The sequence below is a fragment of the Lepidochelys kempii genome, chromosome 17, assembly GCF_965140285.1.
Source record: "Lepidochelys kempii isolate rLepKem1 chromosome 17, rLepKem1.hap1, whole genome shotgun sequence".
NCBI lineage: Eukaryota > Metazoa > Chordata > Testudines > Cheloniidae > Lepidochelys > Lepidochelys kempii.
The window spans coordinates 8,490,415-8,515,137 of record NC_136396.1 but is presented as its reverse complement, the minus strand read 5'-3'; the positions used below and the strand labels follow the sequence as shown (position 1 = coordinate 8,515,137).

The window sequence follows — 24,723 nt, the reverse complement described above, 5'->3', positions numbered from 1 at the left end:
CTTTCCCTTCATCCACAGAACTAGTTATCTCATCATAGAAGGCAATTAGGTTAGTCAGGCATGACTTTCCCTTGGTGAATCCATGCTGACTGTTCCTGATCAATTTCCTCTCCTCTAAGTGCTTCAGAATTGAACATCACAGGAACTGAATTCCAGGTGGCTGGGGAAGGCTCTTATTCACTTGACTCTTCCTTGCAATGCAGAGGACTGGCTTTCCCCATCTATGCAGCCTTCTGATGGAACCCTGTCCTGTTACTGCTACGTCCCTAGAGCCTTTTTATGTACAGCACACTGCTCTAATCTCTCGCTTATGCCCTGCGGTCTGGCCACACGTCGTCTCTTACACCATGACAGTTATCGAAGGAAATATTCAAGTTCTCCAATGTTTGTGTTTTCCACTTACTACAGTCTGCATAGACAACTGAGGCCTGAGGCACAGTTATGGCCCAGAGCCATCTACTACCCACTGTTGATTAGCCTCTAGTAAGCACAATGCAGTTAGGATGGCTTTCAGGGCAGATGTGGTCCAGCAGATTGACCAAAGGGGGCTGGCAGTAGGAAACCGGTGTTCCAGCCTTGCTTGCCACCAACTAGCTGTGTGATCTTGGGCAAATCACTTCCCCTTTCAACATGTGCTCAGTCTTATATCCATTCAATCACCGCCCATGACTCACAAAAGTGCTGTAAATATCACTACCTTCATTTGTGCCTTTTTGACCCATTTTCTTTGTACTGCTTGCAAAGCGCAATAAAGACCATTTCAAACAACTGCATAAAGCAAACATTAGCTCCCCACACCAGGTAGCTGGAACCCTAAACTTCATCAGCTTTGCTCCCAACTGTGGGAGAAGGGAAAACATAAGAACGGCCATACTAGGTCAGACCAAAGGTCCATCTAGCCCAGTGTCCTGTCTTCTGACAGTGGCCAATGCCAAGTGCCCCAGAGGGAATGAACAGACCAGGTAATCATCAAGTGATCCATCCCCTGTTGCCCATTCCCAGTTTCTGGCAAACAGGGGCTAGAGACACCATCCCTGTCCATCCTGGCAAATAGCCACTGATGGACGTATCGTCCATGAACTTATCTAGTTCTTTTTTGAACCCTGTTATAGTCTTGGCCTTCACAACATCCTCTAGCAAGGAGTTCCACAAGGTTGGCTGTGCGCTGTGTGAAAAAATACTTCCTTTTGTCCGTTTTAAACCTGCTGCCTATTAATTTCATTTGGTGACCCCTAGTTCTTGTGTTATGAGAAGAAGTAAATAACACTTCCTTATTTACTTTCTCCACACCAGTCATGATTTTATAGACCTCTATCATATCCCCCCTTAGTCGTCTTTTTTCCAAGCTGAAAAGTCCCAGTCTTATTAATCTCTCCTTATATGGCAGCCGTTCCATACCCGTAATCATTTTTGTTGCCCTTTTCTGAACATTTTCCAATTCCAATATCTCTTTTTTGAGATTGGGTGACCACATCTGCATGCAGTATTCAAGATATGGGCCTACCATGGATTTATATAGAGGCAATATGATATTTTCTGTCTTATCTATCCCTTTCTTAATCATTCCCAACATTCATAGAATCACAGAATATCAGGGTTGGAAGGGACCTCAGGAGGCCATCTAGTCCAACCCCCTGCCCAGACCAGGACCAATCCTCAACTAAATCATCCCAGCCAGGGCTTTGTCAAGCCTGACCTTAAAAACATCTAAGGAAGGAGATTCCACCACCTCCCTAGGTAACGCATTCCAGTGTTTCACCACCCTGCTAGTGAAAAAGTTTTTCCTAATATCCAACCTAAACCTCCCACACTGCAACTCGAGACCATTACTCCTTGTCCTGTCATCAGCTACCACTGAGAACAGTCTAGATCCATCCTCTTTGGAACCCCCTTTCAGGTAGCTGAAAGCAGCTATCAAACCCCCCCTCATTCTTCTCTTCCGCAGACTAAACGATCCCAGTTCCCTCAGCCTTTCCTCATGTGTTCCAGTCCCCTAATCATTTTTGTTGCCCTCCGCTGGGCTCTTTCCAATTTTTCCACATCCTTCTTGTAGTGTGGGGCCCAAAACTGGACACAGTACTCCAGATGAGGCCTCACCAATGTCGAATAGAGGGGAACAGTCACGTCCCTCCATCTGCTGGCAATGTCCCTACATATACATCCCAAAATGCCATTGGCCTTCTTGGCAACAAGGGCACACTGTTGACTCATATCCAGGTTCTCGTCCACTGTAACCCCTAGGTCCTTTTCTGCAGAACTGCTGCCGAGCCATTCGGTCCTTAGTCTGTAGCGGTGCATGGGATTCTTCTGTCCTAAGTGCAGGACTCTGCACTTGTCCTTGTTGAACCTCATCAGATTTCTTTTGGCCCAATCCTCTAATTTGTCTAGGGTCCTCTGTATCCTATCCCTACCCTCCAGTGTATCTACCTCTCCTCCCAGTTTAGTGTCATCTGCAAACTTGCTGAGGGTGCAATCCACACCATCCTCCAGATCATTTATGAAGATCTTGAACAAAACCGGCCCGAGGACTGACCCCTGGGGCACTCCACTTGATACCGGCTACCAACTAGACATGGAGCCATTGATCACTACCCGTTGAGCCCAACAATCTAGCCAACTTTCTATCCACCTTATAGTCCATTCATCCAGCCCATACTTCTTTAACTTGCTGGCAAGAATACATTCTGTTTGCTTTTTTGACTGCCACTGCACACTGAGTGCATTTTCAGAGAACTATCCACAATGACTCCAAGATCTTTTCCTTGAGTGGTAACAGTTAATTTAGACCCCATCATTTTGTATGTATAGTTGGGATTCTGCTACCATATCAGAGCCTGTGCTCTGATCTTTGAGACCCCAGGAGCCTAATGACAACTTGCCAGGGACTTGAAGCTCTGTAGGAATTTGCAGAAATATTTACATAACCTTGCGTTTTTACAAACATCTTGTGCCTTGGGTTTTTAGGGGCATAATGGGGCATTGCGTTGATATTTTCATAAACGTGCATAAGATGCTCAGATACTGCAGTGAGGGGGCCATGTAAATACCTAGGAGACAAAGATGCTCATTTAACTGACAGAATTGTAGAAATTTCCAACACTAAGACCCAAATCCAGAATTCTTTTTTCTCCTTCAAAATCAGAACATTTAAAGGAGAGCAGGAAATGCAGCTCCCTGTCCTGTTTTAGGGTGCATGGGATGTCAGGTCTCACTCAACAAGTTAAAAGAAAATCTGTCTGTTTGCCTCTATGCTGTATGTAGAATCTCACACTGGCAAATTCCATGCCAACATATCAATAATCAGAGATCTCGGTCACCCAGAAATAATGCAGCATTATGTAAATACACAGATAAGTCACTAATAATATTCAGCCAATCGGATGGTTTGTAGCTCATTTCTAAATGTATCTTTTTCAAAACAAGATGTTATTAGAGCACTCTTTTTCCACTGACGCTATTGGCAGTAGAGAAATATGTCCAAAGCAAACAAAACTATTTGTTTATTATCAGGATTTGGTTTTTAAAAGTTATAGTGTTTTGTTAAAATATTTTAAAATCCAAGGCACTCAACAATATACTGATCGAGGCAACAGAGAAACAGAGCTTCCCTCCCAACAAGGACATCAGATTCTCAAATTGCCAAAAGACACATCAGTTGCATCCTCCTCTCACATCCCAAATCATAGCTGTATTGTTCAAGCTGATCACTCAGTTACATTGTAGCAGGAAAAGGAACCTCATTGGGTGTATCTGTTAATGAAAAGGCAGGGCAGCCCGAATACAAGACTGGGAATCAGGAACACTCGAGTTCTCTCTTGGCTCCATCAGTGGCCTTGGCTATCTCTCTTAGCCTTCCTGTGCCTCAGTTTTCAATCTGTAAAGTGGGTATGTCATCGCCTAGCCACGTGTGTAAGTGACTGTTAAGAGGATTAATTAATTGCTGTTTGTAAAACACTGAACATTAAAAGTGCTATGCGCAAACAGCTTTGCAATTGCATTCCTAATTTGTACATTTAGTTGCTGCGAATGTAAGTGAGAGACAGGTTATATTGCAAATGCATGCAAATGGACAGCTATGCATCTGATCTCTGGTAGAGGCAGTTACCCATTTTGCAAACACAATCATAGCAGCTGCATGCACGAACTAGGTGAACAATTGCAGGCTTTTTTGAAAACTCAGGCCCACAAATCACTCTCCATCCCGGTCCAATCTGCACCTGGCAAGACGAGTGTGGCCTTTTCTCTCCAATCCAGATCTGGTCATGATTTTCCACGTCTTTTCCATCTCAGTATTATATCGCTGTAACACACTCTTTGTGGAGCAGTGCAAGAATGACCATTCAGAAACTGAAGCTAGTGCAAGATGCGGCTGCCTGCTTATAAAGTAGAGTCTGATGTGAAGAGCACATAACACCGGGGATCTCTTGAGCTGCACTGCCTGCTGGTACATTTCAGGTTGGAATTAAAGGTGTTGGACTTAACCATCAAGCCTGAGGTGATTTGGAATATGGTTACATGACATATTACCCAAGTTGAGAGCAGCAGACATGCTCAAGTTATATCAGAGGAGCTCCCTTGATATAAATGAGAGGGGGGTCCATGAGTGGTCCTTACCTTGGAATTTGCTCCACCGCTCAATCCTGTTAAGTTAACCATCCACAGACACTGCAAAACCAAGGTTTATGGGGAGGAATGTAGTGTATAAGAATAGGTAATATCCTTTTAAATAGTTAATGAGCCCTATAGTGGTATTCACCATGTTCTATTTTAGAAGCTGCCAAAATCCAGTCAGAGCTGCAGTATGTCTATGTAGCTAGTTGGGAATTTGTTTTAACAAAATGGGTTCTTTGTCAAAAAATTTTAATTCATCAAAACCAGAACTGTTCACAGGAAAGGGCAGGTTTAAAATTTCCTGTTTCAAAAAAATTTTAGATGAAAAAGGTTAGCAATAGTCAACCAAGGTTAGCCAAGATGGGCAGGAATGGTGTCCCTAGCCTCTTTTTACCAGAGGCTGGGTGTTGGCAGCAGGGGTTGGATCACTTGGTGGTGATTGCTTGTTCTGATCATTCCCTCTGGGGCACCTGGCATTGGCCGCTGTCGGAAGACAGGATACTGGGTTAGATGGACCTTTGGTCTGACCCAGTATGGCTGTTCTTATAGTCTAATGGTCAACACATCCTGTTTGGACATTTTTTAAAAGTTCCATTTCTTGGTACAAAATTAAACGTTGCTTTGAAATTTAAGGTTTCAGAGTAGCAGCCGTGTTAGTATATATCTGCAGAAAGAAAAGAGGCCTTGTGGCACCTGAGAGACTGATATAATAAATGTGTTAGTCTCTAAGGTGCCACAAGTCCTTTTTTTCTTTTTGAAATTTAAGTTGATTTCTAGTAAAAATAAAAAATAAAAATAAAAGTTTAAAAGGTTGAATGTGAAATGCTTTAATTGACCCAATCCAAAAAAAATTCAGATTTTCTATTTGTGAAAAATTTCAGGATTGACTTTTTGTCTCAATTTGAGATGGGAAAAATTTCAAAATTTCTCAGAGAAAGGGAAAACCATTTCCCACGGTTATATTACCTAGTCCTTGCATGTTGTGTATATTCAGTAAATATGATTATTTGGAGGCCATTGGGCTCCTGTAGTTCCTTTATGTTACATTTGTAGTGTAAAGAGCAAAAGACCCAACAAGGAGGGCTGAGGGAATTAATACATTTGCCAGGTGGGAATGGAGAAGTGTTCTTTTATAATTATGCTTGCTGGTGGGTATTTATCTGTTCTTTCAATTGGGATCAGCAGTCCCTGATATAATGTAACAATGTGCATAATGACAGGTTTCAGAGTAACACCCGTGTTAGTCTGTATTCGCAAAAAGAAAAGGAGTACTTGTGGCGCCTTAGAGACTAACCAATTTATTTGAGCATAAGCTTTCGTGAGCTACAGCTCACTTCATCGGATGCATCCTCCTTAAGGTACCAAATGTGCATAATGGGAGTCAATACCATGTGATGGGCACCTGTTGAGAAGCTCATCAATCAAAACTAATAGAGACAGTATGAAATACAGATACCTTCTAACCAATGTCCTAGAAGCTCTTAATATCAACAGCTTTCAGGAAAAAGTCATTTAACCTCCCAGAAAAAGAACACCTTTCCATAAATTCTATCCAAATAAATCCAAACTTAACAGAGCACTAAAACTCTGCTATAAAATGAGAGGGTGGTTTTTAAAAATCCTACAGAAAGGATCTCATTTTCTATTAAATTCTATGGCAGATTTTTTTTATTTTAAATGGGTCTGGGATTTTCAAAGGAGTTGAAGGGAGATGTCTAAGTCCTTTAGGTTATTGTTTTTGTTAAAAAAAAAAAAAAGCAGCAGCAGCAGCAGCTTGGGCACCTAAAGTTTTGCTAAATTCATATCTAGGCACCTAAGCAAGCAGGGAGATTTTCAGAAGGACTGACTTAAGAGAAGCTGCCAAGCGTTCTGCCCTTTTGAAAATTAGGCTGTTTACTTGGATGCCTAGATAGGATCTTTATTAAATATGGAAGCCTAATGTTAGATAATCTAGGCCGTATAGGGTTTTAGAGTAATTTCTATAGAACTGTAGAAATTCTTCATAAAATTGAATTGGTTTCATCCCTATTAAGTTCTAGAGGACTTTTCTTTAAGGACCAGCCTTCAAAAATGTACAAGAACCCCTTAAACAGCAACCTATGACTTTGAAGGCCTTTAGCCAGCTAAAAGTAATAATTACCTATACGCAGTTCAAATTGACTGTGGGTTGGAGAGAGCATGGAATAGTTCACTATGAGACAAGGCTCCTTTTAGTCTTAATGTTTACGCGGCTGAAGCAAAGACCATGGCAACCAGCTTTGCCACAAAGCACCGCTCAGCTTGAATTACCACAAGGAGAAATGTTGAAACACTAAATCCCTCTTCTGTAATGCATCAATATAACCTTTGATTAAAGGGAAAAGGGAAAAAAAAATCCACGCCAGGCCTTTGCTGCCAGTTGAAGAGCATATTTTCTAAAGTTCACCTGCTGGGGAAAAAAAAGCAGCTGATTTTCCAAAGAGGATTAATGTCCCCTCAGGCACAAGCACAAAATCAAGCAACAGCCCCACAATTTTAGAAGTAATTATCAGAGCTTTCAATGGCCTTTTTTCCCCCATGTAAAATTCTGGAATGCACTCAGAGCCCAATCCACCGTACCCACTGAAGTCAACAGGAGTTTTTCCATAGACCTCAATGGGCTTTGGATCAAGCCCTTTGATCACATCGTAGATGATGAGCACCCTTCAGTAAGAGTTAAAGCACTAAGCTTCAGACACCCCCTTCCCTCCTCTGCCCCCACCCCTAAACTATGAATTGGACCAGTCATCTTTACCATAATGCCCTCCAACTTTCGAGAAACATCTGAGGATCTCTGGTGCTCAGCTATCAAAAACGCCTCTCCTCCCACTTGGCGAAAATGTTTATATAAATCTGTGAACAATACCTTTCAGAGGGAGCAATATATATATATATTTATATAATTTATCATTTATATTGTTTTCATTACAAATTCTTAACACTTTGCTTAGAGAAAGCCTTTGAAATATAAAGGCACTAGATACCAGGCTAAAGGAAGGCTGATCTAACTGCTGAGAGGATGTCCTCATGATGCTTTATCATTTTTGTTCTCCAGTTATATAAATCCATGCAGCAAAGTATAGCAGTTTGAATTTCACGTTGGAATGTCTGACCGATGAGAAAAGGAGGGAGAGGGGATACCGGAACTGCATCTAGACTATATCTACACTGCCTTATAGTTGGGATTACACAGGTGTGAAAAACCAGTGCATGCTGCTGTAACTCCCCCACCTGGGACACTGCAGGCACGAAATAAAAGATTCCCTGTTCACATTAAAGCAGTCCTACGTTAACGCAAACTAGGAACCTTTTGGTTTACACTCGCAACATCCACAGTGGGGAGTTACAACGCAACACTTTGGGGAACACTGCTAGACACATCCCCATCATCCGAACTATGAGGCAATGTAGACACGTCTCGCTATAGCGTTGTCTGTTTTGATGGGGAATGGCAGATGGCTTGAGACAATCAGTAATGGGACACAGAACCTTTCAACTATAGGTCAATGGTTCGCATTTTCTGCAGGTCAAAAGAGGTGACAGAGGCATCTAATGGCTGGCTCCCGTGGAAGATGCAGCAAATCAGGTGAAGACAACTCAAACATAGGAGAGTTTTTTTCAAATGGGCATAGGAATTGCTGTTTTGAGCTATTTTCCCTCTGGAAAGACCTTATGGGGAGGGATCATGCTTGTGCTACTGATTCCACACATAACCTCTCGGTAACAGCAGGAGGAGCAATGATCTGACATGACTCTGGTCAGTTACTTTTCACTCCTCCTGCAAGCCAAAGAGAACCTGCCATGCGCAAGAGCAGCACAGGGGTCAATTTTTGCTACTGCAGGGGTAGAGATACACACAGGTAAGCCCCACATGGTACATAGGGTCGACCTCATCTAACAACACTGAAGTAAAAGCTATTTGTGCTTTGTCTCTACTAGGGTTTCATATCGGGTTTGCCATCTCCATGTAAAAACACACCTCTCTTCACAGTGAGGACACAGCCTAGGTGTTTGCAGGGTGGGGGCCTGCCTACACTAACAAGACGAAGGGTGGAAGGGGAAATAAAGACACTTAGGCAAGAAGTGACATGCTCAAGGTCAAACAACAGGTGAACTATACAAGCTGAAATACATACATGTTGTCAGTACAAATGCTGCAATTCTTTCATAAAAGGCCCTTGCTACAAAATCAGGATAATTAGGGAGGTTTTATTGTTGTTTGTTACATTATATATTTTACGCCTGGTCTGGAGAGATTTTGTACCAGTACAGCTATTTCAGTTACTAATTTATTGGTAACCAATCACAATTCTATATTGGTAACACACAGTTATACCAGTACAATCCCTAGTGTGGACACAGTTATACCAGTATAAAGGTTCTTCATACCTTTATTCCCCTTCCCTCTGAAATTAGCTTTACCAATATAAGCTCCTGCATACAATATAATTGCCTCTATACTAGGGGTTGTTGTACCATGTTAACTATCCTGCGATAGTTATGGAGGTACAATTTGTGTATATAGAGAAGGCCTTAATATGGATACCATTTTTTTAGGAGAGGGGAGGCTTGACCTTAACATTTTAACAAAATACAAAGTATGTTCCAAACTGTGTAAATGAATAGCTATCACTCATGTAGCACATTCAAACTACCTGCCACATAAAGAAGCCTTAAGTTGCTGCAGAATTCCACACGCACTGACAAGAAGACCGGTGGAGCATGCTATGACAACCTGACCACATGCTCAGATAATTAGATTTAAATTAAACCTCGCTGAGATTTGAGCTGGCAGAACTGGTTACATTACTGCTCGATATGAGCTCAGGAGAAGGCATGAAGCTAACGGTCAATCCCAGTTTTTAAAAAAAATCAGAATCATTATGCTGCTACTAATGAGGTGACACCTTTAAATTTATTTTGGATTTAAGACATTATTGGGCAGATCTTTATGATAAAAAACAACCAGCAAAGGCATCTGGCTGAAAAACAGTGCAAATATCTGTAGCCATTACAGAAGTGTTCAGAGCTGTGGACATGGAGAAATGTCAGATTTTATTGACTAAATTTTCTCCGTCTCCCTTAGGAGAGAATATAATGCATCAATTCTTTGTGCAGCTCAATCCCCCCAAATTGCCTTGGCAGAATCTTTACACCTGTCTTCACCTCACTCAATATTTTCACACCATGAGGCACTTAACCTGATTTGGATATTTTACCCTAAATGGAACCATATGTGAGACGTGTTACTCAGGGAACCCAAATGCAGCTGAGCTCTGGGAACTTCTGGACCATTTGAACCATTTCACCCATCCTTGAGGTCATTGTTTGAAATGCTGATCAAGGTGGTAGCGACAGAACACTGTCATCCCTCTGATGGATGTTGGTCACCTACTTAAGAAAAATGAATGATCTCAAGTCCCATCCTTAGTAGGGAGGCATGCATAATAAAGCCACCAAACTGGATGCAGCACGCCTGGCAAATTCAGAAGGGAGACAAAGGACTGAACAGGACACAGATGAAAATCCTCACTCACCCCTCCTCCAGACCAGGAGTGAGGCCTGCAAAAGCTCACACAGTCTGTGCTCTGAATGGACAGATTGAAGGGCTTACATATTCAGCACCATCCGCAATCGCCAAGGACACCATCTTCACATCTGGGGGCCTGAATCAAGCTCCTAACTCCAGATTTAGACACCTCAAATGGCCAGTGAGACCCGTGTGTTGGCAGCACCACTGACAAGGAGGCTATTCTTTAGGTGCCCAAATCTGGACGTAGGAGCCTAACCTCAGGCCCCCACATCATTCAATACAGCAGTGATGAGCACAATATGACTCATGAGTCCCTAAACAGAATACAAGAAAGTGTTCCAAAATCTCCATCTAAATCCCTGTGAAACGTTGAAAAGTGAGAGGGGTGTAGAAGTGTGATATTTACTCATATTGATTGCAAAGAAGATGGTGGGAGAATTATTCTTCTTAAGGCCAGTGTTTGCTGATGGAGCAGCCTCAGATACAGGAAGATGTGTGGGTGGGCAGGGACAAGAAATATGGAAAGTCTGAGCACTGGAGAAGAAGCAGATTAACAATCACTGTATTTTAATTTCCCTTTATTTACAATACTGTTTCCATTCTCTTTTTACTTCAACCTCCCCCTCACCAAAAAGCCCAACTTTTCTATCCCATTTAAGTTTGGTCTCAGCAAAGGGCTTGAATACACTTGGAAGTTAACACAGAAGCACAGGACACAGCACTGACCTCTTGTGTCATCAGGTCCATCCCGTGCTATCTCAAGCTGTCCAAGTAGGGTGTGAACTTAAAGCACAATAGCAGTGTCTGTACAACTCCATGTGTGGACATTCTTATTCCGGAGCAAAAGTGCCTTGTTACTGTTTAGTTTAACTCACTTTTGTTGGCATAGCCCCAAAGTGGAGAGACAGCCTACACCAATGGAAGTGGGTTTTCCAATGGCATAGAAACACCACCTTCCCCAACTAGGTTAGCTAGGTCAACAGAAGGCCTCTTCCATCGACATAGCTGTATCTACCCTGGGGATTTTGTGGCCGTAACTATGTTGGTCAGGGTGGTTTTTCACATCCCTGACCGACGTAGTTATGCTGACATTACTTTACGTGTAGACCAAGCCTCAGTCCCACTGACTTCCACTGAGTCACAATTTTTAAGTGCCTGCAAGCTAGATTTACAAAGGTATTAACTATAGCCACCTAGTGGAATTCATAAAAGCACCTAAGCAAATTAGGCACCTAAATCCCATTGATTTCACTGGGAGTTAGGCAGCTAACCTGAACCCATCTGCATCCTTAAGTGTCTTTGCAAATCTACACGTTACACACTTTTGAAAATTTACCATAGGCATTTTTTCAGTATAAACCGGCCTTTAATCACTTATGCTTAAATTGATTAGGGCAGGCTGGAGCTACAGTGAAATCACAATGTCCATAAAAAATTTGCACCAGTTTAACTGATTTAATTTAAACTGGTGTCACTTACCCACGTAGACAAGTCCTTCGCTAACACATCCTAACAACATACTTTTTATCCTTGCCTAGACAGGGCCTTAGAACACGTCCGCTAACTCTAACAAGATACGTTTAAATCCTAGTGAAGACAAAGCCCCTCAAGAAGTCTCTTGCTTCCTCGAGATTATTCCTAATTCTCATTTACACTGTGTGTGTGTCTGATAAATTACCACAGGCCAAACACTAAACTGCCACCTCCTACAGATTGGAAACATCCATCCCCAAGGCAAAGGCCATCTGAAACACTTGTGCTGCCTACGGCATTTGTGCGGGGAAGAGGAGAACCGTAAAAAGGTGAAGCATCCCCGACCAGCCAGGACTCCATGCGGAAACAAGCATCCCACAGATGACAGCAAGTCTGCTTCTCATTGCCCAGGGAGGTCACGCAGTGCGCTCATGTGATTTGGTGTCTTGTTTACCTGGGGGGCTGGAGCTGAGGATGTCAGCTGGAGACAATGGCTGGATTCCTTTGTGAAACTACAGGAGGAGTTTTTTTTTATTTGTAGATCACAGAAGTTACTGAAGGAGAAGACCTACGCCTGGTCTACACCTAAAACTTAGATCGACCTAGCTACATCCCTCAGGGCTGTGAAAAATGTTGTGCCCTATGTGACATAGTTAGGTCAACCTAACCACTGCTGTAGATGCAGCTCAGTCCATCAACCTGGCTACCGCCTCTTAAGGGGCAGATTTACTACAGCAGTGGAAAACCCCCTTCCATCACCATAGCAACGGTCTATACTACAGCACTACAGGGGCACAGCTGTTTTGCTGCTGCACTTGTAGTGTAAACTTACCTCCATTAGGTTACCAAATCCATTTCCTGTGCCACCCCAGGGCAGGCTAGCATTGTCCCTCGCAGTGGGTTTCCTAGTTTTTTGTCCAATTGCATTTTTAACTGACACTAACTCCATGAAAAAAGAACGAGGAGTACTTGTGGCACCTTAGAGACTAACAAATTTATTTGAGCATAAGCTTCGTGGGCTAAAACCCACTTCATCAGACGCATGCAGTGGAAAATACAGTAGGAAGATATATATATACACACACACACACACACAACATGGAAAAATGGGTGTTGCCATACCAACTACTGTATAACGAGAGTAATCAGTTAAGGTGAGCTATTATCAGCATGAGAAAAAATACCTTTTGTAGTGATAATCAGGATGGCCCATTTTCAACAGCTGACAAGAAGGTGTGAGTAACAGTAGGGAGAAAAATAAGCATGGGGAAATAGTTTTACTTTGTGTAATGACCCATCCACTCCCAGTCTTTATTCAAGCCTAATTTAATGGTGTACAGTTTGCAAATTAATTCCAATTCAGCAGTTTCTCGTTGGAGACTGTTTTTGAAGTTTTTTTGTTGTAGTATTGCGACTTTTAGGTCTGTAATCGAGTGAACAGGGAGATTGAAGTGTTCTCCGACTGGTTTTTGAATGTTATAATTCTTGACGTCTGATTTGTGTCCATTCATTCTTTTACGTAGAGACTGTCCGTTTTACTCATTTTTTCATGTTCTCTGTGTGTATATACATTTTCCTACTGTATTTTCCACTGCATGCATCCAATGAAGTGGGTTTTAGCCCACGAAAGCTTTTGCTTAAATAAATCTGTTAGTCTCTAAAGTGCCACAAGTACTCCTCGTTCTTTTTGCTGATACAGACTAACAAGGCTACCACTCTGAAAACTAACTACATGGTTTCCACTACTTTCCCTGAGAGATTATGCTACAATCCACTAAATTTCACTATTGGGAAATTTCTCCTGAGATTGATTCAACCTAAATTTCCTTTTCTGAACTCCATCCCACTATCCCCTATTCCCATTCTAAACAATCCCCCTCCTCCAAGACACCTTTAAGAGACTTAGCATAACTCTCCATGTCCCCCTTCAAAAAACTAAGTCTTAACTAGGAAACTGATGACAACTGTCAGCAATGGATCCTGTGAAACCACTCCTAGCAGATATAAGACCAGCATAGCTGGAGAAAGCACAATGGCAGCTCCTTGAACTCTACTAATGGTTTCTGCAAACCATTTTCAGTACTGATTCAGAGAACCCTATTGTTAATAGCCACTGTCAAGAGCCATCAGTACATTTCCAAACACAATGGGTGCTATAATTATCATTTGGCCAAGTAACACATTACCCTCCTGTCAAAACTTTCCTCAAATCAGGCTTCTTGGCCTTAAAGGTCTCTATTGCTCTTCTCTGAATTCCCTCCAGTTTCATAGAAGTGTAGGACTGGAAGGGACCTCAAGAGCTCCCCTGGACTAGATAGCCTTGTACAACCTTCCTGAGCAGAAAGCAACCAGCAAAATATTCAGGCTTCAAACTTGGGTCTTACACCATTCCAGGAACACTAAAATTCTTTTAAAAACCTCCAAAACTGTACTGAGGCTTTGAACAAAACAGACAAGCTGTTCAGTGAAAGGATTGGGGCTTACAGATTTGATACTGCAGAAGCGCTGGCTTCGCCTTACACACACACATACACACGAGTCGCCAGAAGAATTCACTTACTGGCATCACCAGGTATAGCTCACATAAGCACTGAAGGGGATTTAAGCAGCAGTGCATTCCATTTAGGTCATGGAACACAGATTTTCCTCTTAATTCAATATAAATTGGCTTAGTTAGGAATTGATCCATTTTATATTCTATAAGGCAGTAGTTCTCAAACTTTTGTACTGGTGACCCCTTTCACATAACAAGCTTCTGAGTGTAACCCCCCTTATAAATTCGAAACACTTTTTTATATATTTAACACACTTATAAATGCTGGATGCGAAGCAGGGATTGGGGTGGAGGCTGACAGCTTGCGACCCCCCCCCCAATGTAATAACCTTGCGACCCCCTGAGAGGTCCTGACCCCCAGTTTGAGGACCTCTGCTACAAGGCATCTAACACCTTCTGGGTGCCGTCACTTTCACTGCAGTGGGGTGTGAGAAGGAATACTTCCCGGGCACACAAATACTATGGTAATGCAGGCCATAATAGTACCTAGATAGTTTAGATTAGAGAGGAATCAGAAAGGAGTCAGGAGCCAATTTCAGATTCTGTTAGTCATATGGATTATTTAGAGAAATTAATGCATACCACTGAAACTAAGCTTTGTTGTTGTGGCTGAAAAAGGTGCATTTTTACCGCAAGATAGCAAATGCATGATAGCTTATCCCACTGTAAAATCCCAGGGGAGATAAAGCATGATAATTTTTGTCACAGGGTAGCTGGGTGAAGTCAACCACAGGTGGAGCTGCATCTTGTCTCCAGTAGGATTTTATAGAGAGATAGCAAATGCACATAAAAGTAACCTTTTTTCTAGCAGTAAAGACAAAGCCTTATTTTCAGTGGGGGATACACTGAATAGCCATAGCTATCTTTTCAAAATAGCCATATCCTATTTTGTTAAACTAGCAATGATGGGAACAGATATGTAAGAAGGGCAGAAAACAGTTATTTGTGGTCTGATCCTCTGAGGTGTTGACTATCCTCAATCCTCACTAACATTCATGGACATTGAGCATCTTGGAGAATGTTTAGCACATCCCAGTGGCAAACCCAGGCTGTTTTAAGCACTGTACTTTTTCAATTTACCCAGGAGCAACAGGAGCTCCCTAATCCTTATTTTATTAAAGGCATATTTACCAGTTTGTCCACCTACTCTTATTCTTATTGGTAACAGCAGAATGCTGCGTTTTCATTGTTAGAAGGAGATGTAGTTTTGCATGCTTTTTTAAAAAAAGAATGGATATTAAAAAAAAAAATTAGCCATGCAATGCACGCGCCCAGCGGGTCGTGGACATTTTTTGAAGGAAATGTTTGATCTCAAACATTTTCTCAGAGATAGTTTATCAACTGGCTAATCTGCTAGTAAAATTTTTTGCTGAGAGCCAAAAACGTAAATGGGGCCAGTTTTAGGGGAAATGAAGACAAACATCATTGCAATGATTTGCTGGTCAGTTTCATGTGTATATCATCTCCAAAAAATCTTTTAATTATGTTGTTCTACATCAAGTCCAAGGCCTTTTTAAATGGAAATAGTTCCGAAGCTCAAGGGTTAACCACAAATACTTTGGCATGCAAAGGATCTGTGTCACATTTTTTAAGTTAAACTCTGTGATGTTCTTAACTAAGATTTCATTGGTTTAAAATGCAATATTCCCTTAAATACCAGTAAAATAACAGAACTGTGTGTTCACAACATAAAGACTTCCCAGTAGTCTGAGAAACTACCAGAAAATAATTCTATCCACATAACTAGGGCCCTACCAAATTCACGGACATGAAAAACGCGTCCCAGACCATGAAATCTGGTCTCCACCCGTGAAATACGGACTTTTGTATGGTTTTACCCCATACTATACAGATTTCACAGGAGAGACCAGTGTTTCTCAAATTGGGGTCCTGACCCAAAAGGGAGTTGCAGGGAGGTCACAAGGTTATTTTAGGGGAGTCACAGTATTGCTACCCTTACTTCTGCGCTACCTTCAGAGCTGGGCGGCCGGAGAGTGATGGCTACCGATGGAGGGCCCAGCTCTGCAGGCAGCAGCACAGAAGTAAGGGTGGCAATACCATACCATGCCGTCCTTCCTTCTGCACTGCTGCTGGTGGCGGTGCTGCCTTCAGAGCTGGGCTCCTGGCCTGCAGCCGCTGCTCTCCAGCTGCCCAGCTCTAAAGGCAGTATCACCAGCAGCAGCAGCACAGAAGTAAGGGTAGCAGTATTGCAAACTCCCCTACAATAACCTTGCGAGACCCACACAACTCCTTTTTGGGTCAGGACCCCTACAATTACAACACCAAGAAATTTCAGATTTAAATAGCTGAAATCATGAAATTTATGATTTTTAAAATCCTATGACTGTGAAATTGACCAAAATGGACTGTGAATTTGGTAGGGCCCTACACATAACTGTATACTGTTTGAAAATCAGACCCTAATCCACGGAGGGGAATGGTTAAGCATGAAAAGCTTTATTTATTGATACTACAGCCCCAATTCTGCAGCCACTCCTCAGGTAGCGCTTATGCTGAGCTCCAAGGGTATTCCATGCACAGAGTAGGTGCAGAACTGGAAGCATTACTGGAATGTTCACTAGGAGCCTGATCTTGCAATTGGATCTGAACTCCTATTGGATCAGGCCTTAACACACTTAAGCTACATCCCTATGAGCTAGGGATATACTACCCAGCTCATGTACGCATACTCATGCTAGTGCTCACTGAGCTACTGTGCTAAAAGAAACAGTGTAGCCATGACAGCATGGACAGTGGCAGCACGGTCTAGATGCCCCAAGTACAAACCTGCCTGAACCAACCAATACTGCAGCTACACTACTATTTGTAGCTCACTAGCTCAATGACAGCTAGCTCAGGTACATCTATGTAAGCCACAAATCACATTCCTAGCTCTCAGTGTAGATACAGCCTTAGCATGAAACTGGAAACTCCTCAGTCTCTGCAGAATAGTGTCAGCCCCTATTCAGCCGGGCAGGGAGTGAGTCCTGTTGGGGTTGCGACTCTGGCCACTTAGTTGGGGAGAAGGAGAACAGAGGCTACTTGCTTGATGCTCCCACTAAAGTCATGGTACAGCACAGAATCTCCATGGCATATGTTTCCAGCCATGAGACAAATAATTGAAGTCTCCATCTCAGCACGTTTCAAAAGTTATGACTAAAAGAATTGCATAGACAATTTTGTGTATAATTCATCATTTACATTGAGGTTCTACGCAATGATGGCACAAGAAAGCAGTAATTAGAACCAATACAAATTAACCAGCTAGCTCACGCTTCTTTGCAGTGCCAATTGTTGCCCCAAAGACACTTTTGTGAACCCTAATTTAAAAGCAAAGCCTGGGAGATAACTGATTGGCAACTCAACAATACGCTTAAAATAATTATCAAGACCCTCTGGACACTGGGCCAATAAAAGCACAAACCAGGTTACAGCAAGAGGAATGAGACACTGAGCATACTGCGTATTCTGACAGAATGGAAATCAACAGGAAGAGTTACAGATCTTAATGAACATGCTCAGTCCTACTGTCCCTCTCAAAGAATTTTTTTTAAAACAATGACAGGTGGTACCAACTTGGATTATTAGAGAGAAAATCCCCAAACCTGTACAATGTTTTAATTTAAACACCCCAAAAAAATAAAAATTAAAAGGATTTCCTAAGACATCATCTTATCCCTATGTGATGAATTTGGAGTTGCTCTGCAGTTTATGAATGCTATATATTGGCCTGGTGACCGGAGCGTTTATTATATGAATCTACTGGGTTACCGCAAAGCAGGACTGTCTGGGAAAACAGGCAAACGGAAAGAAAAAAATGGCTCAGGATAGCCACCTCTCAGCAAACACATAAGAGCTGTTAAGGAACAATGCCAGGACTACTAGCTTTGATGATTTTTGCCTCCTCTCCAGCTAACCGCCAGGACTGGTTTGCACCACAAGGTCAGAGCCAAGGAACACAAAAGAACTATAGCAGGGTTTAAAAGGAACCTTCGGGGGGGAACCAGAGTGAGACATAGGACTTTGCTGGGGTGTCTGGAGAAGCTAGGCCTGCATACTTCGCCATCAGGAGATGGTATGGCTCTAAGTAAGATACACATGCATGTAGATTGTTGTTTTAAAATCCTCTCTCTCTAACTGCTAAAATAAACAGTGCTTTGGTTTAAGGAGACTATCTGGCCACTGTATGCCACTGGTCAGAGACTCCCAAAGGGAAGAACTGCAGGTACCCAAACTCAGTTGGACCTGCAGGGGAAAAGTGGTGAATACACAGAATACTGTCAGCCAGGACCTGGTCTAGGAATGAAAGAATTGCACAACTCCACCCTGAGATAGGTTAAGGCACGAAATCTGAGACCACAGAGGGTGTGTTCGGAGATACCAGGAAGGGAACAGAGGTGCAGCTAGCCTCACACAACCAATGAATTATATTCCGCAACAAGTTGGCCCAACTCATTTTTAACACCCTATGCCAACCGCACGGGAAGTCAACACAAGATAGAGAGTCACGCAGAGTGCACAGCACTTCACTCTCTCAGAACAGGAGCAAATGGTTTAGCCTGTACTGGCCTCCTACTCCAGCAACCATACTTATATACAAGAAAGGCAGTGTGACCCAGTAGTTAGGGCAATGGACTGGGAATCAGCTCTGGGTTCTGCCACTCACTTACTGTGTGACCATAGTTGGGCAATTCACTTCCCCACCCTGTGCCTCTGTTATCCCTCTAGCCCTTTGTCTTGCCTATTTAGATTGCAAGTTGTTTATGGCAGAGCTATATGCTGCATAAATTGACCTTTTCATTGTAATGAATGTATGTATTCCACAAAAAACTGTGTTAAGAGACTCTGGACAAAATAGGATGTGATCATGTAATTAAAGGCTGTATCGTAATATATATGCACAAGGGGGCAACTTAATTCTGGCATTTCCTAACTTTTGAATGCTTGACTTTGGAACCTTAATAATGTTATTTTAACATAGGTTCTTGTGTGTGTCAATTACTAGATTTTTAAGAAAAGCAAACACCATCAAAATGGCATCATATTGACACCCACGTGGGTCATCATCAGGGTTAGAACCTTTAGATCCACTGCACAGAATTCTGCCACTTGAGCTAATGGAGTAACTGATAAAAGTAGTAGGTATCATCCTCTGTGGGGGCCAGAATTAGAAGGAGAGGAGATATACACTTTGTCAGTGGGTTTCTCAGACATTTGCTGACACCAGAGGTATGGTGAGACCCAGGAGTCTTAGGTTCCATTCTGGAAGGGAATGTAATAAAAGTGAGCTGTAGCTCACGAAAGCTCATGCTCAAATAAATTGGTTAGTCTCTAAGGTGCCACAAGTACTCCTTTTCTTTTTGCGAATACAGACTAACACGGCTGTTCCTCTGAAACCTAATAAAAAGCAGAAATTCTTCTGTCCATTCCCCCACAAGCTTGCACCCTTCTACCCAGTCCCCTCCAACCTGCCCGTTCCAGTCCTGTCTCTTCCCCACCACTGGCTCCTTCCCTACCCCATCCCAGTCTTCACTCCTCACGTTTCTCATCCCAGTCTCAGTCTCCCTGCCCAGCTAGCCCTAATTCCCCCCACCTCCTGTCTCCTTATCCTATTGTCTCTTATCTCCTCTCAACCCCCAAGGCTCCTAGTCTTCTGCCCTGGGTTCCTCATCTAATAACAGTCTCCCCCTCAGTGCCCTCTCCCCTCCCAGCTCCATGTCCCAGTCTCTCTGCCCAGCCAGTCCCAGTTCTCCCCCTGCAGCCCAACTCCTTATCAGATTTCCCCCTGCCCATGCCACCCTTACTGGTCCCTAGTTCCAGTCTCCTTGTCCAACCAGTCTCAGTCTCTTCCCTCTCCCGCCCCACAGCTAAATGTCTGATCTATGTTACCACCAGCCAAGTGGCTCTCAGTCCCACATTGTTTAAAGTGTGAGTGTGGTGGGTGGGGAGGAGTCACAAAGAATCCAAGACCTGGCCAAAAAACAAACAAAAAAAAAAACCACAAAAACCATTAAGAGTCAAGCTGAAGGTGGCTGAGGAGCGCACATTAACAAATGTTTCAGCAAAGCTACTGCTCCCAGATTGTAACAGCTCCCTCACATTTTTCTCAGACTGCTGCAAGCACCAAAATCCCCTCCTTCCCATTTCCCTCACTGGATCCCAGTCCCAGTCTTCCCTCCCTAGCTCCCAATTCCAGCCTCCCTTTCACCCTGCCCAGTTTCCCAGACTCCTTATCCCAATCAACTCCTTTCCTTCCTCACTAGTACAGCTTTTGTCCCCTTTGCTCACACAGCTTCCTTCTCCACATACCTAAGTGTCAGAGACGGCACAGGAGAGAAAGGCTCTTTGCCCTTAGTTCCAGGGCCAGCCCCAGTGGAGCTGGGAGCAGCCATTACAGGGAAAGTCTGGCTTTCCCTGTAGGCCTTAAAGGCTGGAACACGTTCAGACATTCTCTGGGGATGATGCATGCGCAGTCACGCATAGAAGCTGCAAGAGGCTCAGTGAGGATGGAATCTTCTCTGATTTTAGCTGCTAACATCAAAGAAATCTCTGTCTGGGAACTTGGTCACGGAGATGGCAAAAGGCACATCCCTGATAGAAAGGTCATCCCCCTGCCAAATTTCAAGCTGCTGTTCAAAGAAAAGATCTCCAGAGTTTTTGTTTTTTTTAACATAGGCTAAAGGGAGAAATATTTGGTTTGCCTCATTCTTGGAAATGGCTGTACTGCTGTGACTGAAATTTTCTAAAAACAAATGAGCCAAAGGCAGGTACCCAACATGTAAAATTTTAGCACAAACAGTTAAAGTTCGGAAAAGCTATATGCAACTGAAAACAGGGGAATGTCAAGCAACCTTAACAGAAGACAGCACTACCAGCTCTGCCTACAGTTAGAGGATTTTTCTAATCTCCAAACATTTGCACCCTACAAACCTGGGAAAGCAGGGAAGGACAGCACTCCCAGTGACTGTTATTGGGAAGTGCTTCATTCCCACTTTCTAACATTAGAGGTGATCACTTTTAAATTCTCACCACAACTGCTAGAAAGTTCTATTCAGATTAAAGATGAGCATATAACATTCTCAGTTCAGCAGACAGAGCTTCCCTGTAGCAAGAGACACAAAGGGACCAAACTGGGGCAATTAAAAGCAACACCCCCTACAAATGACCTAGACCCCAGACCCTGTCCCCTAACATGCTCCTTGTCAAAGGGGAAGGAGCCAGCTATAACAGGAGACAGTGTGTGGTTGGCTGCTAAAAGACTTCCCACCTCCTAGTCTACATTTATACTGTGTTCCATCACTACAGAGTTTGAGCAACCAATGTCTGCACCCCCTGCTGGAGGCTGGTAGTAGATGCTCATGGGAGCTGGCCCAAGAAGTACAGCCAAGCTAGCTGTATATAGCTATATGCAGTATGCATAACATCTCCACCACTGAGAATAAGTTTCTGGGAGAGGAATGGGTACTAGAAAGGTGATACATGCTTTGCAATTGCAAACCCTGGAAGAGATGAGAAGCAGCAGCCAACCTCCAGATGCATAAATTTATTAATTATATCAGAGTTACCAGAAGGCCCTAATCAAAATCAGGGCCCCATTGTGCCAGGCTCTGTCCAAATACAGAGGAAGATACAGACCACGCCCAGACTCTGCTTACTATCACAGAAGCATTTACTTTCACCACTGCCACAGTGTTGATTTTTTCTTTTGTTTTATAGTATGCAAAAATAAATTAATGCAAATACATAGGGGGCACTAACTGCTTGAAATAACAAACAGCAATGCAGTGAGTGCCAAGAATAATTAGTGTGCCAGTCCCAAACACCACAGCTTACTGTAGACCACTGCAGGATATAAACATCCTAGCCATTCTTAAGCCCTTCTGAGCTGCTCATTTCACCCTATCTATTCTAATTCTCTTGTTAGACTGTTAGCTCCTTCCACGTAGGAACTACCTCTACATTGTGTTTTGTATGGTCCTAGGTACACCATCAGCACTTTTTATATCTATAAAGAAAAGTACATTTTGATGATCTGAGAGAATAGACTCCTGTGGCTCAGCCTGTCAAAAAGAAACCTTTCCCATAGGCGCATATTAAAAATTACACCCACAAGTCTAAGATCTAGGACCCTATCCTACTTGCCTTACACATGTCAATAGTCCCCTGTCCTCAGTGTAAATACTCAAATGGGGGAGGGGGTCTGAAAACAAATCTAGAAGCTGCTAGGTAAGATACCATAGGAAAACAATCCCATGCAGGCAGTGATGGGTAGACAAATTAACATAATACCATAATTCTTTTCCATCTTTAACTTCTATCAAAGTCCCAAACAGTTTCAGTACATTGCAATGTACAAAATGCAAATTTAGCTTGAGTGAACTGGAGCTAAGAGCTAAGTCATTCTATGAAAAAAACATCTTCATATATCCACTACAAGACTTCCACTGTAATTTTTTTTCCCAAATACCTCACATTTTAGTTGCTGAAATTTTGGTTTTGAATCCAGATATACAGGTCAACCATCTGGTGACCTGACTGGATGAGAACAATTTCATTGAGATAGGTCTATGGAATAGAATTACATTGCAGAATAATGGTTTCATATCACTCAATAAACACCATGGCAAAGACGAAGTAACTAATCAAAAGCATTTGACAGCAACTTGAGCATATATTTTTAGAGTGGCATACATTTCTCCTACAGCAATTACTTTATTGATATTCTACCTAACATATGGTTAATGGTAAAAAGAAAAGGAGTACTTGTGGCACCTTAGAGACTAACCAATTTATTTGAGCATGAGCTTTCGTGAGCTACAGCTCACTTCATCGGATGGTTAATGGTGTGTCACTTTGTCTGACAGACAAATGCGCAACAACACTACGATAGCAATACAAAAATGCAGCATTCTGATTGGCTTAGAGTGATTCAGATAATTAGAAACTATTTGGGCCATAAAAGTACAGCTCTAAAACAAACAAAATATGAATAAGTCACTTTGCCATTGGGTGCATGTTTGAACTCCTGTATTTACTAAAGGGCAACCATCCAGAAATCCCATTAGCAAAGTATTGGTCCCAGGTGATAGAAAATGGACAAGATTTCTTGATCAGTTGATTTTAATGGACTTAAGCCTTTAAGACATATCAACAATGAACAACAGGACAACTTCTTCCCCTGCATAAACATGCCTCATTCCTCTTCTGTCATCAATTAAAACAAACAGCCCAGGGTTATAAAACTATACAGCCAATGTAGCCAAAACACCAAATCCTGCTACAGGTTTTTGGACTTGGATTTCTAGTCATTCAACTTTTTTTGTATCTTTGCAAAAATAATAATATTTTGAAACAACACAAGGGAACCACAGCTGAACAACAACCTGTAAAGAAAGCCGGGCTAACCTTAGTAAGGCTCCAGAGGCGTGTGGAGATTTGGGAGTGGAGGGGGGAAATTCTCCTGCTTGGAAACAGAATGACCCAAGATTCCTGGGGTTCACTCACCCCCCCCCTCCCCAAGCGCTGGCCGCGGCCTGTCCCACAAAACACCCCCCACCCCAGAGGGATCCCAGGGGCAGGCGGGGGAAACGCTCACACATGGCTCCAGCTAAGCGGGGGGGGACGGACGCGGCTAGCGACGGAGCCCACGACCCGTGGGACGGGAAAGGTGCCACAGCGCCCTAGCATGGAGAGAAGTCCCCTCCCCCATCCCAGCCATGCCCCTTGCCCTCACCTCATTGCAAACGCCCCTTCTCCCCGGGCCAGGCGGGGATAACCTGGAAAATCCCCCTCAGGAAAACCCGCCCGGCCGGGCGAGCCCAGCCCGGTGAGGGCCTCTGCCCGGCTCCGCCCGCTCGCAGCCCCCGACGCGCCGCGGGAGCGTTGCCTTGGCACTGCCCCGGCCCGGGCGGCCGCGCAGGCTCCGGCTCCGGCCGGGGCAGCGGGAGCGGGGGGCTGCCCCGGCCGGACAAAGGCAGCTCCCAAGTCCCCCCCATTCCTGCCGCTTCCTTACCCGGCTGCCGCGGCGGCTGCTCCCCGGGCTGCTGGCGAGGGCGCTGGGGCAGAGGCGGGCTCCGCGCCGCCCGCGGCTGGAGAGGGGCTGAGGGGGCGGGCGCTGCCCCGGGAGCCGTTGAGGCGGGTGGCGGCGGGAGACAGGCGCGCGCGCGCTCGCGAGCTCCCCGGGAGTTCGGCTGCGAGCTCGCCGCGCGCCGCCGCCAGCGCAGCTCGCAGGCTGGGAGCGGGGAGAATGGACCGTGCGGGGCGGGGGAGGGGAGCGCCTCGGAAATGGCAGGGGCTCCGCTCACGCTCCAGCCCGGGAGGGAAAGGCGAGCCCGGCGGCTTCCTAGCGGCCGGCTGCCTGAAGTGCAAACGAGCTCCTCCTGCCCGGCCCGCCGCTGGGACGGAGCTAGCAGGAGGCGCGGGGAGAGACAGGCGCAGCATCCATGGGCAAGAGCCCTGCGATTTCCTCAGCCAGGCTCCTCTTTGCGGTACCAATGCACCGCCCAGGGCCCGGTCTCTAGCCATGAGCGAACCC

General features: G+C 43.9%; 1 protein-coding gene across 5 annotated transcripts in view; it reads right to left on the bottom strand.

The window, feature by feature from the left end:
• The window catches only part of CUEDC1 (CUE domain containing 1), a 136,392-nt gene extending 112,006 nt beyond the window's left edge, over positions 1-24,386 (bottom strand). For 2 of the 5 annotated variants that reach the window (XM_073315108.2, XM_073315107.2), the window contains exon 1: positions 24,202-24,386. The gene's annotated coding sequence lies outside the window, so the exon portion shown is untranslated. Of the gene's footprint in view, positions 1-23,922; positions 24,014-24,201 lie in introns of those variants that run through there. The other 3 variants (XM_073315112.1, XM_073315111.1, XM_073315110.1) reach the window with 3 other exon arrangements.
• Positions 24,387-24,723: the final 337 nt, after the last annotated feature.